General features: G+C 37.4%; 1 non-coding gene across 1 annotated transcript; it reads right to left on the reverse strand.

Moving 5' to 3' along the window:
* Positions 1 to 19,064: 19,064 nt before the first annotated feature.
* LOC139856636 (small nucleolar RNA R71) lies at positions 19,065 to 19,171 on the reverse strand. Its single transcript, XR_011762104.1, has one exon. It is a non-coding gene; the product is annotated as a small nucleolar RNA R71 (small nucleolar RNA).
* Positions 19,172 to 20,123: the final 952 nt, after the last annotated feature.

Raw genomic sequence — 20,123 nt, forward strand, 5'->3', positions numbered from 1 at the left:
CATTCGTCAATATGCTCCATCCAGTCCTAATTTTTGATATACTCCTAACTTTTATATCTGTCATTCTTCTTTTTCATCTACCACCAGAAGAATCTATTTACTTCTACTATACTCTTGTGTTTATAGTGTTTCTAATTCTCTCGTGTCTCTATATTGCTATCTGCATCGATATACATGGTTTGTAATTTCGGGGTTATTATCGGAGTTTATATTCTTCATTATTTTTCGGAGCTTCATACTTTCGTTTTCTCTTCCCGACTTCGAGTCAAGCGAGTAATGGTCCGGAATTCGTAGATATGAAATTCAGAATGAACATAGCTAATGCTCTAAGAAGAAAATGGTAATAGAACGATTTTGATTTGTTAAATTACCAGAATACCCTGGAGAAGACCGAGTCATCCAGAAAAATATTCTTTTGATATGTTTAGAGATTAGATAGAATGTAAGAGTCGTGTAAATGGCACATGATGACGGTACTGTGAATCATCATGCTTCATTAGAAACTCAGCATGACTTACTGTAATATAATGACGTTGATCAAGTGTCATTATATTATACTAATCCATGCTTCAGTTCCCAACACTACCTCAAAACATTCATATTTTAAACTCGAAGGTTTCAAAATTTAGAAACTAACACAGTTTCTTTTATGTTGCAGATATTACGGAGAGATAAATGATCTCGGATAAGAATAGGTGTGAAAATATCGCCAGAAATATGGAGGATATTTATAATAGAACATACGAGAATATCTTAGAATTTCTAATATCAATGGATGATGAAGAAGATTTGTCTGTGAAGGTTTAGAATGAGAAATAAGATGTTTGCTAATGATTTCAGCAGGCACAGAATCATTTGGATTCTTTGAAGGCAAACTTATTCTTTGTGATTTGTCCACAGCTTTCTTCATAGTTTCGCATAATCCGCTTTTCGGTACTAAATTTTCTATCGAGCGTTCCTAACACTCCTTTCTTTATCATCAAACTTTTGGCCATTAAGATCATCTACAACATGCTGCTTCGTCAGCATTTTCAAAGTTAACTGATCTGGGTCATCGGTTATCAAATCGAGGTAGTTTCAGGAGAATTGTGTTTTTAGAATGATTAATCGCTGATGGTAATATTGTGGAATATAAAAGGTTCCCCATTAACAATAAAGAGTAGCCATATATATCGCGGTTATAATAAAGTTGTTTCGGATGAAAAGTTGGAGTTGACTTGCTGGAGCTGTGACAAAATTAGCTACTTTGGAAAGGGATTGCAAAACGATCTTCGATAATAACAATGTCAAAGGAACTAGAACAGATACGTGTTAAACGTTTACTCAGTTTCCGAGGATTTTTCAGGTGCATAACTATATGCATCAATCTTTTCTTCCGTAGATGAAGTGCGGTTGGTTTATCCTCTCGATTGAGGTGTTTTTAAGAATCATGATAGATTTGAACGCAGATTGTAATCGTCGAGATACAATGAGGTTTAAGATGAAATCAAGTGGCAATCTTGAAGAAATGTTTAGTTTCATATGTTATAATCAATATTTTAATTCATTTTAATTGTCCAATGTCATTAGTCCACAGTCGATAGTCCACAGTAACAGTCCAATAATTCATATATAGTTTAATATATAATATACAAATTAATTAATACGTGTCATGACCCATATACGTCTCAGACTCGATCACAACTCAAACTATATATATTATTGTAGAATCAACCTCAACCCTGTATAGAGAACTCAATCATTACTGCATATAGAGTGTCTATGGTGATTCCAAATAATATATATAGATGCGTCGATATGATATGTCAAAACATTATATACGTGTCCCGATATTTAAAGTGCGTAAAATAATTACAGAAATTAAATGACGATAAATAAAAGTGCGATAATTAAATTGCGATAAATAAACTGCGATAAATAAAATGTAATCAGTTAGCTAGGAACAGTTAGCTGGAACAGTTAGCGTGGATTCTTAACAAAATTTTTCATAGTTAATTTGTTTGTTTCTAACAGATTTTATTTTGTCATATGTTTTCTTCATATGCCACTTGTTGGATTCTGGGAAGTCAAAATACAAATATGAAATTGAATGAAAATGGTTATTCTGCGGTGAACGGATATGTATATCGGTGGTTGTAAGTAGGATAGTAAATGACTGTTGAATCAGCTTCGACGAATGTACAATGTAACTTATTAAGATGAAATCCAATTATTCCTCGGGTATTACCTACCCGTTAAAAAAAATTTCACCATTAATATTTTGTACAAAAGAACTTTTAATTACAATCTTTATGAAAACATATATACATATATATTTTCTTCAGATGAAATCGTGAATTTAATGAGTTAATATGATATTAATCTCATTTGCTTTTCGGTTTGAGCTAGAATAAGAAATCTCTAAAACTTTTTGAAACCACATATTCTTCGCAGAACATCAATGAAGTTATGGATCAATACTTCATCGTTCATTATTGTTGGTACTCCTTGGTATCTATGGTGCGTATGATGTTGATGTTTGTGGGACAGATTATGATGTCGAGACGTGTGATGCGGATGTTGTTTGTTAGTGGTGATGATGGTATTGTTGATGTTATTGATGGTGGTGCTGATTATGCTGCTGGTGCTGCTGCTGGTGTTTGCAACCTTCGCACCATGTTGTCCAAAGCCGTCACGCAAGCGCGAAGTTCGTTAACTTCTGCTAGTACACCGGGATGATTGGCGGTTGGAGCGAGCGAATGAACAATATTTGTAATATGGGATAGTATATAATCGTGACGAGATACTCTAGAAATGAGAGAGAAAATGGTGTTTCGAATCGGTTCGCCGGTAAGTGCTTCAGGTTCATCGCCAAGAGGGCAATTTGGTGGATGGAATGGATCACCTTCTTCTTATCTCCAGTGATTTAGTATATTACGAACCCATCCCCAATTCATCCAGATTAGATGATGGGAAATTGGTTGATCCATTCCGGTGACGCTGCTTTCGGTGCCCGAATGGAAATCCATATCGGCATAACTGTCGGAATCTGAAGAATTCGAACTAGATGCGGAATCCATCTTGTATAATGGGGAAAATGAATTTTTGGTATGGAATAGATTATAGGAGTTAGATTTGGTACTCTTCAATACATAATTTACATATGTATATATAATACCAAAATCCCGTAAATTACGGAGAATCTTTGAAAAGATATCAGTCAAAGTTCGCAATAACAGATATGCTAAGATAAGTATTCGTCTATACACTATCAATGCAGTAAATGCAGTAAAACGTGTCTAGACTTATGAATGATAAGCAGGTAATTTCCTAAGGATGATAAGCAGATGATTTCCGACTAGAAATGATAAGCAAAACTTTTGACATGTAGACACGGTCGAAGTCCAGACTCATTAATGCATCCTAACAACTATTAATTAGACACACTAATGCAAGACCTGGTTCGCTACGACCATCGCTCTGATACCAACTGAAAGGACCCGTTCATATACATTATAAACGATTCACAATAGTTGATTACATCGCGAGGTATTTGACCTCTATATGATACATTTTACAAACATTGCATTCGTTTTTAAAAGACAAACTTTCTTTACAACGAAAATTGACGGTATGCACACCATTTCATAATATATCCAACTACTTAATAATAATCTTGATGAACTCAATGACTCGAATGCAACGTCTTTCAAAATATGCCATGAATGACTCCAAGTAATATCCTTAAAATGAGCTAATGCACAGCGGAAGATTTCTTTAATACCTGAGAATAAACATGCTTTAAAGTGTCAACCAAAAGGTTGGTGAGTTCATAGGTTTATCATAACAATCATTTCAATATATTAATAGACCACAAGATTTCCGTTTATAAATATATGTACACTCGCAAGTGTATAAAAGTATTCTATAAGTTGTAGGCACCCGGTAACAAGCCTTAACGTTCATGTTTTACCCTCTGAAGTACAGCAGATCAGGTGTGTTTAAAATAACCTCGAAGTACTAAAGCATCCCATAGTCAGGATGGGGTTTGTCAGGCCCAATAGATCTATCTTTAGGATTCGCGCCTACCGTACATAGACAAGTAGTTTAATGTTACCAAGCTAAGGGTATATTTCTGGTTTAAACCCACGTAGAATTAGTTTTAGTACTTGTGCCTATTTCGTAAAGCATTTATAAAAACAGCGCATGTATTCTCAGTCCCAAAAATATATATAAAAGGGAGCAAATGAAACTCACTTTTGCCTTGAAGGTATTTAATTCGACTTGGTCTCCGATAGATATCACGAACCTAACCATATATATAATATATCAACATATTTTCTTTTTTAAGTAATCGTTACATATATCTGTACTATTAATACTTTTAATATTTTCTTAGTCCGTAGTTAGCAGTCCGATGTTAGTGGTCCACAATTAGTTGCTTAAATAAAATAAATAAAGACCCCATCATATTCATATTGATCAGAATTAATCTCGACCCATGGTACCATGTTGTCAAATGACGTGTTGCGTACATAAAGTACCGTGTTGTCAAATGACGTGTTGCGTACAATCATGAGGTCTTATGATTAATCTTCTCGTGTTGTTTACGGGTGGTCCTGAAATATATAAAATCAAATCATAAGTAATTATATATAAAATATCATATTAATTAGAAAAGATACGATTAATTTACTTTTTCTCCAAATATTTTCGTAGCTAAACTAGCTTCGGATACCCAATCTTGTTTTAGTCGTAGTTTCTTCATTACAACTCCGTTTTTGTTGGTTCAACTTGCCACTTTATTGGATCGAGTCAAATTTTAAGAATATGAACTGAAAATACCTTAGTTTGTATTCGAAATCATAGGTTATAGGTCAAACTTTGGTGAAACTTATGAAAGTGATCATTTTCCATCATAAAAACAACATTTAATGATCATTTTTCTAAAAATACTTACACTTTGAGTTAAACCATGAAATTTTTATGTGTTAACATATTCATAAGAAATATCATTTTTCCAGAACATAAACTTCCAATTCAAAGTTCAAGATGGTTTTTAATTATCCAACCCACAACAGCCCCCGGTTGCACTCCGACGACGTAGATTCAGTTTTTAAGATGTTCTTTGTAAAACCAAGTTATATCTTGTTAGGTTAGCATATCATTATGATATATTACAGGTCTTGAAGTGTTTTAAAAGTCAAGTTAGAAGGATCTATTTAGTTTGCGAACAAGTTTGAAATCATTCAAACTATGTTCTTGTTGTTAAAATTTTATACCACAAAATAAGATAGCTATATGAATATGAATTGAATAAGATTATGAACAAGGTTACTACCTCAAGTTACTTGGACAAAGTTACTGCAAAAGATAAGAAATAATCTTGGAATCAAAGAGTGGTGGAGTTAGATCAAAAGGTTGGAAGTAAACTTCTTCAAATGGGTGGTTATTTTGATATGTTCTTGAAAGAGTTTTCTTATGGTGTTTAAGGCTTGTAATTGAAGCTAAATGATGGGGAAAATGCTTGGAGATGATCAAGTATGAAGTTAGGAGTATTTTGAGAGAGAAATGAGGGTGTAGGTATGAGAAAATGGAGTGAAGAAATGGTGTTCATTTATAAAAACGTTTTTAGTTTATAAAGAAAGAAAAGGATTCCTAATTTTGTTTTCTTACTAATAATTCATACTACTTGACAAATCCTAGTTACCTCATATCTAGGACAGTAATAATGTTGATTAGGATGTTGATTTGATGTGTATATACTAATAGTAAATACGTATAGAAGCTGGGTATGATACGGGTACATATACCCTAGATATACGTATAGAAATCTTGAGGAAACGGAACGAGAATTCAAATATAGCTATCTTTTGTGAATATAATTATATTGTTTTATGTATTTAAGTCCTTAAAAAGTGATTAAATACTTTATATATACGATACGTGTATAAGCATTATATATTATAAGTATATATATCAAAGAATGTTACGTATAGTTATCGTTTTGAAAACTTAAGTTAGTAGTTTCAAAATATACTTATAACTCATTGTCATTAGTACCCAATGAGATGTTAAACCATCCTTAGATCATGTTAAATATATATAAATACATATATATACACAAACGTATAATTATCGTATGTTATATAGTTCGTGATATCATCGGTCATATTGGACGGTCAAACGTTATGTAAAACTCTTTTCAAAAACACAAGTCTCAACAATTTGGATTGCTTATCATGTTGGTATGGTTTAATTTATGTAAATATTAATCTCATAAGTATAATTTGGTCGGAAAATTCCGGGTCATTACAGTGATTGATATTATGTATTATGTAATAGGTGCGTTACATTAAAGTTGAAAGCTCGGTTATCTCTCACCAAGGCGTTGAGGTGAGTGGAATAATTATATATGTATGTATATAGTTTATTTACTTCTGGGGTATGGGTTGAAGTCCGATGTTGACGGTACCATACCCTAGAGTATACTGTGTTGTTGATGAGGGTTTAAAGTTTGTGGTTGACGATACCTCACGTATGGAATTAAAGTTCAATGTTGACGATGCCATATGATTATTGTAGTGACATTGATGAGGGTTTAAAGTTCGTTGTTGACGATACCTCATATGTGGGTTTAAAGTTCGGTGTTGACGATACCACATTAATGTAGGCGAATGGGATTTAAGTTCGATGTTAACGATACCATTCTTTGGGCTAGCCTTGAGATCTTGAGTACTATGGATGTTGTGAACATCATCGTTATATTTGTGTTGTAGCATAGCGTATTGTTGTGTTATATGCTTTTGTTATACTAGTCTTGTGTTCGTGGTTCTTAGCGTTATACATGTGAAAGGTATGCTAAATATGTAGCTAGTATGTATGTGGATTTGGTGCAAGTGGTTGCAAGTAAGTAAGTTATATATGTATGTGTATAATTATTGCATTCACTAAGCTTTGCTTACCCTCTCATTGTTTACCTTTTTATAGGTTCGGTTGTGGACAAGGGTAAGGGCATCATCTTGGATTAGAGATCCCGTCGTTGCTAGAGAAGGCTTTTGGGCTATTTCGCTTTTGGAGTATTGACCGAGACTTGGGTAGTTTAATCCCAAACACCATGCTCGTAGTGTAGTTTGGTACTTAAACTTTTGATGGTCGAAACTCATATTTTGAATTAAAATCGTAAAACGGCCGATGTGGGCCCCGCTTCATAAAACTCATTTTTATTAATGGAATGTGTTAGTTTTACATATTTGAATATGTTGTTAAAAGCGTTTTGCCAAATTATGTCGGGAAGTAGCCAATCTTTTTAGCATTTCAAGACTTTTTGGACAGACCAGAACGGCGCGCCGCCTCTGGCGCGCCGCACCATATGCTGTTCCAGCAAAAAAAAAATTATTTGTTATTTTTACACGGGTTGTTCGTGGTTTGGTTTGGGTTTTTACAAGTGGTATCAGAGCATGGTCTAAGGGATTTAGGTGACTTGAGATAGGCGCCTAGACTTAGACTTTTTGTGTATGCGCGTTATGCGGGACTTGTAGGACTTTGGGTCGGATCGGGTCTTGGTTAGTGCATAGGTTTATGTGAACTAATCATGCGCTATTGTTTTGTGTGGTATTTGAAATTGTCAAGCGAGATAGACGTGGTACTAGTGAGTTAATGCGATGTGCTCGCGTAACAATGATTAGCTACCATTGTTACGGGTTCAAATCGTGTCAAACAAGCGATGTACGACGATTGTTGAGCAAGATGGGGTAGTGTGGTGTATATGTATATACTTATGGGTTAAGTCCTTTCGTTTTGTTGCTCAATTTACTTTGTTTTATAGAATGAAGATGAAAAATGGACACGACACCAATGACGGAGGTACGAGTGAGGACGTTGAACTCACGGCCAAGGTTGAGGCCATCTTTAAAACGCTAAAGAGGGATTTTCTTGACGATGTCCGAAAGGTCTTCCAAGAGTCGGTCGATGGACAAGTGGCCGAAATGATCAATGATCGAATGAAAACTGCAATAGAGGAGTCTTTAGAGGCTAGAAACATTTATCCTCGAGGCGAAGGGGGTGAAGGTAATGGTGGGGGTGGAAGGCGGGACTTCCACTACAAAAATTTCAAGGATACTCAACCTCCGATGTTTAATGGGGTGCGAGATCTGTTGAAAAGCACGTGTTGGATTTCCGATATCGAGGGGGCTTTCCGCACCGCGGAGTGTCCTCCCGAGAAAAAGACAAGGTATGGGTCTAGCATGTTGCGCGAGGAGGGCAAGTTGTGGTGGGACGATAAAATCAATTTATATGGTGAAGAGCAATGCATGATCTTGACATGGGAGGCGTTTAAGAAGGAATTTTTCCAAGAATACCGAACTTCTTCCGATCTTGATAGAATCCGTGACGAGTTGCACAATTTGCAACAAGGGTCAATGGACTTGGTCACTCTCAAGTCTACCTTCTTTGCAAAGACTCATTTTTGCCCGGAATATGTGGGTGATGATCACAAGCTAATGAAGGATTTCTACCGTACTTTGAATGATGAGTTCAAGGGTAAGATTAGTCGAGGTATGGCTAAGTCTTTTGATGAGTTATTCGAATTGGCTCGGGGTTTTGAGCCGGAAGTTCCAAGAAGGAGCGATTTCACGTTTTTCAAAAGAAAGTTTGAAGGTTCTAGTCATTCTAACTTTTCAAACAAGAAGAACAAGAACAAGAAGGGTTCCGAAAGTGTCAATAGTGTGAAGAAGGGCGCTACCGGGGGTTTTGGGAACTTTGTCCCTACTTGCTACAATTGTGGGGTACGTGGACATATGGTTCGAGATTGTCCGAAGCCAATTTCAACAAACAAGCTCACTTGTTTTAATTGCAATAAAGAAGGACACCGAAAGTCTGAGTGTCCTGATTTGCGAAACGATAATGTTAAGCATATAGAGAAAGTGGCGGGTAAGGGTAGGGGTCGCAACTATTTGATGTCCAATGATGAAGCCAAACAATCGAACGAAGTTGTCTCAAGTACTTTCATGGTTAATTCTAATTCGGCAAGGATTCTTTTCGATAGCGGTGCAAATTTGTCGTTTGTGTCTCCTAAATTTGTGCCTAAACTTAATAGACCGTTAGCTAAGTTAAGTCGTCCGGTAAAAGTTGAAATAGCGGACGGAAAGACGGTGCTAGTGGTCGATGTGTGCAAAAATTGTGATGTTGTATTTGGTGCCAAAAACTTTAAGATAGATCTCATTATGATGACTTTGGGCGACTTTGGTATTGTTGTGGGTATGGATTGGCTCGATCGTAATAGAGCCGATATTGCATGCCATGAAAAATTTATTCGTGTGAAGACCCCAAGTGGGGGAGAGTTAATTATTCACGGTGATAAGCGTAGAAGACTTGTGCCGATATGCACTTTTGCACGGGCACATCGTTTCCTTCTTAGTGGTGGCATGGATTTTCTTGCCCATGTTGTTGATACTCATGATGAGCCACCCCCCATTCGTGAAATTCCGGTTGTTAGTGAATTCGAAGACGTTTTTCCGGAAGAGCTACCGGGTGTTCCGGCGGAAAGACAAGTTGAATTTCGCATTGAGTTGGTTCCGGGAGCTATTCCCATTGCTAAAACTCCTTATCGTTTAGCGCCGACGGAAATGCAAGAGTTGTTAAATCAAACCCAAGAGTTACTTGAGAAGGGTTTTATTTGACCGAGTGCTTCGCCTTGGGGCGCTCCAGTTTTATTCGTGAAAAAGAAAGATGGAAGTATGCGGATGTGCATCGATTATCGGGAGTTGAATAAGGTGACGATCAAGAATCGTTATCCATTGCCTCAGATTGACGATTTGTTTGATCAACTCCAAGGTGCGACGTATTTCTCAAAGATTGACCTACGGTCCGGCTATCACCAAATGTGGGTCCGTGAGGAAGATATCGAGAAGACGGCTTTTCGAACACGTTATGGGCATTTTGAATTCGTAGTTATGCCTTTTGGTCTTACGAATGTACCGGCGGCATTCATGGATCTTATGAACCGAGTGTGCCAACCTATGTTGGACAAGTTGGTAATTGTGTTCATTGACGACATACTAGTCTACTCGAAAAGTATGAACGAACATGAACGTCATTTGATTGAAGTATTGAAGACTTTACGAAAGGAGAAGTTGTATGCTAAGTTCTCCAAATGCGAATTTTGACTAAGGGAGGTTCAATTCCTTGGCCACATTGTGAACAAAGACGCCATTCAAGTAGATCCGGGGAAGATAGAGACGGTGAAGAGTTGGAGACAACCGACTACGCCTACGGAGGTCCGAAGTTTTCTCGGATTGGTCGGTTATTATCGTCGGCTTATCCAAGACTTTTCTAAGATCGCTTCTTCATTGACGAAGTTGACAAGGAAGAACGCGAGGTTTAATTGGGAGAACGAGCAAGAAATTGCTTTTCAATTGTTAAAAGAGAAGTTGTGTCAAGCTCCAGTGTTAGTGTTGCCGGAAGGAGTGGAAGACATGACGGTTTATTGTGATGCATCATTAAATGGGCTCGGGTGTGTTCTAATGCAAAGAGGTAAAGTCATCGCTTATGCCTCGCGACAATTAAAGGAACACGAGACGAGATATCCGACTCATGATCTTGAGTTAGCGGCGGTTGTGCATGCGTTGAAAATTTGGTGCCATTACTTGTATGGTGTCAAGAGTACGATTTATTCGGATCATAAGAGATTGAAACACCTCTATAATCAATGAGATTTGAATTATCGTCAATGTAGGTGGATGGATGTGGTGAAAGATTATGATTGTGAAATACTTTATCATCCGGGCAAGGCGAATGTGGTCGTGGATGCGTTAAGTCGAAAGAGTCATCACCCATCGTTACGATTGGGATTGTTACGTATGATTATTACTAACGATTTTCTTGAAAAACTTGGTGTGATTCAAATAGAGGCTTACGTTCACAACAAGCATGCAGAGCGAATTGTGGGGCAATCAGAATTCATCACTATGGGCTCGCGTGGTTTGTTGTCTTTTCAAGGAAGGGTGTGAGTGCCTAAGATGGGTGATTATCGACAAGTGCTACTTGATGAAGCACATAAGTCAAAGTATTCCATTCATCCGGGCACGACGAAGATGTATCTTGACTTGAGGAAGGATTATTGGTGGTCGGGCATGAAACGTGATGTTGTGAAGTATGTTGAGCAATGCGTCATGTGTTTGCAAGTTAAGGCCGAGCACCAAAAGCCGTATGGTAAGTTACAACCGCTAGAAATCCCGAAATGGAAATGGGAGCACATTACCATGGATGTCATCACAAAGTTACCTAAAACGGCGAGAACCCAATTTGATTCGATTTGGGTGATAGTTGATCGATTGACGAAGAGTGCTTTGTTTCTTCCCATTAAAGAAGCGATATCGTCGGAGACTTTGGCTAAGTTGTTTATCAAGGAAGTCATCTCTCGACACGGTGTTCCTATATCTATTATTTCGGATCGAGATACCCGTTTTACATCTCGGTTTTGGGAAAAGTTTCATGAAGATATGGGTACGCAATTGAAATTGAGCACGACGTATCATCCTCAAACGGATGGTCAAACCGAACGTACGAATCAAACTTTGGAGGATATGTTACGGGCGTGTATTATTGATTTTGGTGATAGTTGGGACGAGCACTTACCTTTGGTGGAATTCTCGTACAATAATGGTTATCATACTAGTATCGGGATGCTGCCATATGAAATGCTTTATTATTGATTTTGGTGATAGATAGGTGTCGAACCCCGATTTGTTGGGGTGAAGTGGGACAAAAGGAAATCGGGAGTACCGATTTGGTTTTAGAGACGAATAACAAGATTGATATTATTCGAGATCATTTAAAGAAGGCTCAAGATAGACAAAAATCGTATGCCGATAAACGTAGACGAACGATCGAATTTCAAGAAGGTGACATGGTGATGCTTCAGGTTTCGCCATGGAAAGGTATTATTCGATTTCGAAAATAGGGAAAGTTAGCTCCTCGGTTTATTGGGCCATTTAAGGTTTTAGCTCGTGTTGGTGAGGTCGCGTATCGTTTGGAATTACCCGAAGAGCTTGCGGGGATTAATAATACATTTCATGTTTCCCATCTCCGTAAGTGTCTTGCGGATGATTCATCTTGGGTGCCATTAGACGAGATTGAGCTAAAAAATAAGTTAGAGTATATTGAGGAGCCGATTGCTATACTCGATGAGAAGGTCAAAAGGTTGAGGCATAAAGAGGTTAGGACCTTTAAAGTTCAATGGCGACGGAGTAAGGGTTCTGAGTTTACTTGGGAGCCCGAAGAGTTTGTGTTGGTTTATCTTCCTTCTTGTTATGCGGCTTGGATCGCGAGGACGCAATCCGAATAAGTGGGGGAGAGTTGTAAGACCCGAGTATTTTTCCTTGTACATACGTGTGTTTAAGATTCTTGAAGTGGAAGTTTTGTTGTACATGATTAAAATGCAAAAGAAGCTGAACTGGGCATTTGGCGCGCCGCGTGGCCTTATGGCGCACCGCGTGGCCTTATGGCGCGCCGCGCCATTACGGGCTGACAGATTCTTCCTTCTTTTTAAATTAGATATTTTGGGGGCAATTTGGTAAAATCACTTTGAGGTCCGACTTTAAGGCCCCAAGTCAGTTGTTGGAGTCTCTTTTACTCCATTTCCATCTACCTTATCACTTTCCATTAAATCCTAGAGAGAGAGGAAGTTTTAGAGTGAGAGAGCTCCATTAAAGGAAGAAGGAAGTTGAATGGGGTCCTAGTGCGAGTTCTAAAGTCATTCATCTAGTTGCTAGCTACGTGGTGATTGTGTTGGTAAGATATAAAACCTAATTTCTTACTTTAATTGTATTAAGGGTTAGGGTTTGGGTTATTGGCACATAAAAACCCATTTGTTAGTGAATTAGGGGTTTTTGGGTGAATTTGGGTCTTGTAGACTCAAAGTTGACTAACTAGGGTTTTCTAAGTACGAATCTATGTTTATGAGCTTAAATGAGTTAGTTAAATCACTAGCACACTTAAATATATGTAAAGGGGTGTTAAGTGGGTTAGTGGATGACCCGAAATGGGAGTATTGACTTTAAATGGTCAAATGGGTCAAAATGGTCCTAAGTGGGTTAATGTATGTGTTTGATGCATAAACCTTGTATTGAAAAGCGTCTTAGGACTTAACTTGGCTAATGATTAGGGTTTTGGGGATGTTAACCCAAATATTAGGGTTAGGGCTGCAAATGGGTCAAAATTGCACCATGGGTCAAGATAACCCTAGAACGGAGTTTTAGTGGGTTAACCAACTTGGCTTTGTGATTGATATTATGTATTATGTAATAGGTGCGTTACATTGAAGTTGAAAGCTCGGTTATCTCTCACCAAGGCGTTGAGGTGAGTGGAATAATTATATATGTATGTATATAGTTTATTTACTTGTGGGGTATGGGTTGAAGTCCGATGTTGACGGTACCATACCCTAGAGTATACTGTGTTGTTGATGAGGGTTTAAAGTTCGTTTTTGACGATACCTCACGTATGGAATTAAAGTTCGATGTTGACGATGCCATACGATTATTGTAGTGACGTTGATGAGGGTTTAAAGTTCGTTGTTGACGATACCTCATATGTGGGTTTAAAGTTCGGTGTTGACGATACCACATTAATGTAGGCGAATGGGATTTAAGTTCGATGTTGATGATACCATTCGTTGGGCTAGCCTTGAGATCTTGAGTACTATAGATGTTGTGAACATCATCGTTATATTTGTGTTGTAGCATAGCGTATTGTTGTGTTATATGCTTTTGTTATACTAGCCTTGTGTTCGTGGTTCTTAGCGTTATACATGTGAAAGGTATGCTAAATATGTAGCTAGTATGTATGCGGATTTGGTGTAAGTGGTTGCAAGTAAGTAAGTTATATATGTATGTGTATAATTATTGCATTCACTAAGCTTTGTTTACCCTCTCGTTGTTTACCTTTTTATAGGTTCGGTTGTGGACAAGGGTAAGCGCATCATCTTGGATTAGAGATCCCGTCGTTGCTAGAGAAGGTTTTTGGGCTATTTAGCTTTTGGAGTATTGACCGAGACTTGGGTAGTTTAATTCCAAACACCATGCTCGTAGTGTAGTTTGGTACTTAAACTTTTGATGGTCGAAACTCATATTTTGAATTAAACTCGTAAAACGACCGATGTGGGCCTCACTTCGTAAAACTCATTTTTATTAATGGAATGTGTTAGTTTTACATATTTGAATATGTTGTTAAAAGCGTTTTGCCTAATTATGTCGGGAAGTAACCATCTTTTTAGCATTTCAAGACTTTTTGGACAGACCAGAATGGCGCGCCGCGCCATATGCTGTTCCAGCAAAAAAAAAATATTTGTTATTTTTACGCGGGTTGTTCGTGGTTTGGTTTGGGTTGTTACATAAATATAAGAAATGCGCAATATCACAAACGTTTACAATACTTTAAGAAAACCAACAAAGTACTAATCAAAACCAAATGTATTTAAAATGAAAAGACATAATGCCACTATTAAAGTTTAAACAAATCTTCATTCCAAATGCATGACCTCTACAAGCTTACTAGCTAGAGCGGAAGCATTCCCTAATTACCTGAGAATAAACATGTAAAAATGTCAACACAAATGTTGAGTGAATCATAGGTTTAATTAGTATAAAGTGTAGAGTATAGACCACAAGATTTCGTTTGTATGCTTTGCCAGCATCGTTAAAAATATAAAAATATTCTATAAGTTTGAGCACCCAGTAACTAAGCCTTAACGTTTGTTCAGTACCCCTGTTTCTAAATACATTTAACCAATGTGTACTACCTCAAATAGTATACGCCCGTTTTGTGCTAGCGCGACTAGCCCAGACGGGGATGTCAAGCCCTATAGATCCATATACATCTATTCGCGCTCACCAGTTCATAAACTGGTAGTTACTAGTTACCAAAGCTAAGGGATTTTCAGTTATAACTCAGCATAGAATGAAAGTTTAGCACTTGTGTCTACTTGTAAAACAGAAAAAGACATGTATTCTCACCCCGAAAACAGTTTATAAAACAATTAAAAAGATGGGGCTATGACTCACCTTATAAGCGCAGTAAACCGTATGATAGTAAATAGCTACGGTAGTCCAAAGTTGTCAACCTATCATTATTAGGTTTAAGTTAGTTGGATCATCATGGTTATCATCATCATCATTATAGTTATGTGTTTGATATATATGTTCATATATATGACCGGTGTCCTTTCTGGAGTTTACAATGTTAATCATTCCCACAGTTTGGATGTTGCATAACTCAAACGATCCTCGTAGCTATCAAGTAAGTCAATGGACAACCAGATGTAACTGGGGGCCAGGACTCTTGATCCGACTATTAGTCGTGACATTCGAGATCCACAACCATATCCCAAACTGGAAACCTAGACACCATCCATGACTGTAAGTAGCAGTGAGTCTCGTGAAAGTCATACGTTATTTGTTTGTGATATTTAATTCCACGTATGTTCTAGTGAGTATAGGAATACATCACTTGTTTATTTCCGTTTTCGATATAGATCATATATTATATTATTCTTTAGTAATATTTAAGTCACATTATAATTTCTTATTTCTTTATATATATATTTACACACATACACGTATACTTCTAATTATGTGGTACGTATATATGTATCTACATTTATACATGCGTGCACTCATGTATACATGTATATCTACATATACGCATAAACATAATCTTCCATATATATCTATATGTTTTCATATATACACAATATCACATTCATATTAGGGTTTTACAAATCAAATATTTTCAAGTTATAATACACCATCTTTATCATAATGTCAAAATCATAATACTTTCATTCATATCCAGATTACCATTCAATAAGCTTATTATTATTACATAAACATCATCCTTTTATTCACAACTATATTATTAACCATCTTCATGTGTTTATTTATTTTCATGTTTATAATCATAAACTAATAACATAAGAATTAAAACAAAATAAAAGTATAATTAGTTTATAGTTTTTAGGGATACCTTAAGTGTATTAGAGCAAGAAAAAGAGGGTGTTTTGTTGGTTACAGGAAGACCGAACAGCAGCAGCGAAACAGGAGCAAAAACGCAAAAAAAGTGGTGGTTTTGGGTGTGTTTTGGGTTGTGGACAGCAGCCAAACAGCAGGGGCAGCAGCTACAGTGATGGTGGCGGTTTGCGGGGGTGTTCGGCGGTCAGACAGCAGCAAAAAGAAGCTGCAGCAGGCGGCGGTTGGACTGTAGAAAACAGCCTTCTTGCGGCAGTGGTGGTGGTGGTTTACAGCAGAAAATAGTGGCGGAGATGGGACGGTTGTGGTGGCCGAAGGCGGCGGTGATGGTGGCTTTGGGGCTGCCAAAAATTAGAGAGGGAGAGGAGAATTTTGGGAGCTTTTTGAGAGGTGAATTGTGAATGAGAAATATGGAACTAGGAGGTTCCTTTTATAGTGCATTTGATTAGAATTAGAGTATAACTCAAATAGTTCATGGAAAGATCTAGAGCTTTAGTGTTTGGATTAGGCTCAAATTACTTAAAGATAAACTAGAGAAAAGATTAGGATTAGGATTAGTGAGTTGGGATTAGATTAGGATTGCTCTTGATATTTATCATGTAAATGTATTTTATTTATTATTATTTTTTTAGCCGAATATATATATATTATTTATATTTTTTTTCGGTTATATATATATATATATATATATATATATATATATATATATATATATATATATATATATATATATTAATTTTTATCATTTTAATTAATGTACACTTTAGTCCCTGCACATTTTATTCGCGTTAGTCCTTCGTTAAATTTTTATTGATGATGACGAACCATGATCGTTAGTTTAGGTAAACTCATTACCCATTTCTCTATTTTCAATAGTTTCAAATTTCTAACCGAGAAAGTTTTCTTTGGACAACCTAAGTTTCAAGTTTGTTCATATAAAAATGATCGAAAAATTTGGGTTGTTATAACTATCTGTGTCACCCCTTGGTAAGAGAAGTCTATCGGATACAACGTAAGTTTGACTAAGGCACACCGGTTGTAGTAAGTCAACCGAGCCTTGAATTTCGACTGAGGACTCTTTCGTAGTGAAACATCTAACTAGACCCCTAGTACATTGTCGTTCCTATACCATACTAGTGTAGTATACGTGCACGCTGAAGCGCAACGGTTGTTGTAAGCTGTACCTCTGCTACGTAAGGCCATGGAACTCAGTCAGTGTTGATTCGTACACTTCACCATAACGCGGTCTCAAGCATTGCACCTCGCTTGAGGGATTCTTAGTTAATTAAGGAACTATTTGTTTAAAGACATAAAGGATTGGACCGTTAGGATAACTGAATGTGTTCATGGAAGTCAAACCTGACTTGGCCATGGTATTCTTTATGGTTGAACTCTTTTTAGGGCCTAACTATCTTTTAAACCCATCATTAACGAAAGCATTGAAACACATCACATCTCTCGAATATGGCAAACCCTGTATTCTATTATGCTTAAGAAAGTTTACACCTTTGTGGAATGTTAATACGTCACCCAACCGAGTCGCTCAATTGGATGAGCCATTTGAACATGTATGCTTGCTGTCAGACTGCACGGGCATCAGGGGTAAGGGACGTTGCTGTCTATTCAGAATCTTCAAGCCTAACACGTTACCCAGTGACATGTCTTATGACAGGAGCATTTAGGACTAGTGTAATGAATACATGGTCACTACCCATTCATAAGCCAACATTCCATAATCCCTGCAAATAAGTGATGAAATCATAGTATGCGCTTGTTTTAACCTTATCTGAATTACAAATTTTATCGCATTTACTTTACTTTATCTTATAAACTAGAAAACCCTAAATTAGGTAACAAACGATTACTCCTTCACTTTAGGATTATCCTAAGCTTTAATTATAGGTTCGATTCTACTGATATCTTAAAAATATGTCCCTAGGTCATACCTCCCTTACTCATAATAAGGAGTAGTAAGATTTAGGCCCCACGAAATATATATTTAAAACTATTGCTCTCTCTCTCTCTCTCTCTCTCTCTCTCTCTCTCTCTCTCTCTCTCTCTCTCTCTCTCTCGATAAGCCGTTTCCGATGCCTTGGGGCCTGACGACACCGCCTAAATAAAACCGTCCGTTTTGGCCATATCAGGAGAGGATAAGTTTTTGGCGCCGCTGCCGAGGAACTAGTATCAGACAATACTGCTTTTATCAAACTTATTCACAAGCATTTAGTGGTGTCTAAGAAAGACAATTATACACGGACTTAGTTGTTGGATTTTCTGAACAGTCTCCAATTATATTGGAACCAAAAGGATCCTGCCTCTCCGTAGTTGGCCTGGCCACTTGGTTTGTTGAATAGTTCGTGCGAAGCTCTGTTATTGAAATATCAGGAAATTAGTAGCAAGAACCAAAACATATTTAAACTTAGGATAATTAGATTAGATTACCTTAGATTAAATCTATCCTAGATTACCTTAGATTAAGATTACCTTAGATTACCTAAGATTAATTTAGATAAAATTTGTCTTAGATTGCCTTAGATTAAATTAGGAACTTAGCTTATCTACTTTAAATTTAAAATAAAAAGGCATACCTAGTGTATGACACAAACCTGATCTAGACCAGGGCCGTTGTTATTCGTACCTGATCCAGACGCAATAATCTCTAAAGCACGCAAAGAAGAACGAATCAGAAATCAAATGGCGTTACGTGTTACTTTAGCAGAAAACACCAAACCCTCGAGGAGGACCGATGAGATTCCCAGAGATTCAAGGACAGTCGTTCGAGTTAAAACATCACATTATACAGCTCATTCAAAACAGCTGCCAATTTCATGGATTATTGAATGACGATCCTAACTCTCACCTTGATAAATTCATATCTCTTTCGAACTCCTACAAACAGCCAGGGATAGGACAAGATATAGTCCGCCATACTTGTTCCCCTATTCTTTCACTCATCATGTACAGACATGGTTTGAAGGACTGGAAAAAGATTTCATCACGTCATGGACGGAGATGGCTACTAAATTACTAAGCAAATATTTCCCTCCTTCTAAACAAACCAAACTTAAGAATGACATCATTAACTTTAAACAAAGTTATGATGAATCTCTTTACACTGCATGGGAGCGATTCAAAACCCTACTGAAGAAATGCCCTAATCACCGGTTAGAACGGTCAGCTCAGATCGGTACCTTCTACAATGGTCTTACGGTAAATCATACGAGCTCAAGGAAATCTGATGAACCAAACCGCAGACGAAGCATGGGAATTGCTCGAGAACATGACAATGCATCATCATGACTGGAACAGTGGTGAAACAACTTGATCATCTGCCCTACTCTCCGTACTTAACAATCAAATGGAAGCCATTAAATCCCTCACGGATAAGATGGAATCTCTCGCCAAACAACTGGGAAAATTGAAGACGCAGCCGCAGCAGGTTGACCAGTATCAGGCTTATGTTAATTGTACCAACCCGCAACCCACTGAAGTATATCAAGTTGAGTACGAGAACCCTGAAGGTTCAGTCTGTTACATTCAATACCCAGCTCGTCAACCAAATCCCGAATTCAAGCAACAACCTAGGGTTAACCAGTTTCAACGAAACAACCAGCCTTTTCGCTATCGTTACCCACCTTATCCATCCCAACAATCTCAATTGACCTACGATCAACCACTTCCACTCACTGGTACACCAGGTGAGGAAAATTTCCCAACCACCCAAATTACAAAAGTAACCAACCCTACTCTCGGGACTGATGATCAATTAACTCAAGTCATTCAAGGACAACAACAGCTAAATTAGAGAACTGCATCTTGACGAGACTAGGCGGAGATACTCTTAAGAAATCAATTAGCTCTGACTCAAAAGTCTAGAGACGCAGCTTGGACAGTTATCACAACACCTTGAAACCCGACCACAAGGAAGATTACCTAGTAATACTATCCAAAATCCCCAATAGAGGAAGCTGAGAAAATGGACTCTATAATCCCAGAGGAAGAACCACAGAGAAGGTCAACTAGGCACAAGAACAAATCGGCATACACTCAGAAGCTGCCCACTGCAACTCTAGTTCGCGTACCATACCATGGAAAGCTACAGGAAGAACCATCCAAGCT

The sequence above is a fragment of the Rutidosis leptorrhynchoides genome, chromosome 6 (assembly GCF_046630445.1).
Source record: "Rutidosis leptorrhynchoides isolate AG116_Rl617_1_P2 chromosome 6, CSIRO_AGI_Rlap_v1, whole genome shotgun sequence".
In the NCBI taxonomy this organism is placed as follows: Eukaryota; Viridiplantae; Streptophyta; class Magnoliopsida; order Asterales; family Asteraceae; genus Rutidosis; species Rutidosis leptorrhynchoides.